This window comes from Haplochromis burtoni, unplaced genomic scaffold (assembly GCF_018398535.1).
Source record: "Haplochromis burtoni strain Fernald_Lab_line unplaced genomic scaffold, NCSU_Asbu1 Contig_2781, whole genome shotgun sequence".
Classification (NCBI taxonomy): domain Eukaryota; kingdom Metazoa; phylum Chordata; class Actinopteri; order Cichliformes; family Cichlidae; genus Haplochromis; species Haplochromis burtoni.
Window position 1 is genome coordinate 1 of NW_024585142.1, and position 1,110 is coordinate 1,110.

Below are 1,110 nucleotides of genomic sequence, written 5' to 3' on the forward strand. Positions count from 1 at the left end.
GACTGCTCAGTGGCATTTGATATAAACTGAAAGCTTACATGGAAGTCTTCATGTTCTCATATTGTGAAACACGCTGTAAAGCAAACTAACTGTGTTACTCAAAGAGCACATGAAAGTCCTCTGCAGGTTCAGGGCTCTAGAGTGCGACCAATTTGGTCGCAAATGCGACCAAATTTTTCAGTGGTGCGACTAAAAAAAAAACATTTGGTTGCACCTGTGCGACCAAATGTTCCGGTAGCAAAAAAATAAATAAAAAAAAATCTGCAACCTTCCCTGTGGTCAACAACAGACACATTTTGCCCCTATCGTGGACTAAACCAATCAGAGATAGTCAGGGGCGGGACCTCTCTGATTGGCCATGGTCCAGTTGAAAGTGCAGGTGGAAGTGGGAGGTGAGTAGCTTGAATAAAGCGATATCAATTCATTAAACCCTGAATCGACTTTTAAATATAACTGTGTTTTGCCAGAAACGCCAGATTCTCAGATTAAGTGTTTACGTCTTTTTGCGCTGATTCTGAGCTGCAGGTTTTGTCTCTCATCAACCAAAATTCACCGAGCCAGCAGCAAAAGAAGCAGCAAACTGCGCTTCACATTTGATCAATGTTGTCATGAATTTTGCTGTTTTGCTTCCATGACTATTAAGACTTTAGAAGTCATTCGTCATGTCGAATGACCAGCGGATAAACTCTAATGTTGGTAATAAATGTATTACATGTATAAGAACAAGAACTAGAAGCTAGCAAACAGAAGCATTCTAGCTTTTTAAATGGCGACCTACAACACATACATTAAACCTAACAATAGCAGTCACAGTGATGCTAATAAAGCCTGAATGATGTACTGCTAAAGGATAATTCACCTTCCCTCACTGCAACTGTGTCTAAGTGCTGCAGAAGGTGAGCTCGGGTCTCCACGTCTCCTGCAGGGTGAACACAGAGGCCAGCAGAGCTGTAGCTACTGCTCAGGTCACTGAGAGACTCCTTGAGACAAGCCAGGCTCTGGATCATCACAGAATCCTTTAAAAGATCAAAACAAAGAACTTTAATGGACAAACAGAAATCTTCTTTCATGAGAACAAAAGTAGGTAGAGTTCCTGATTCAGTGACTCAA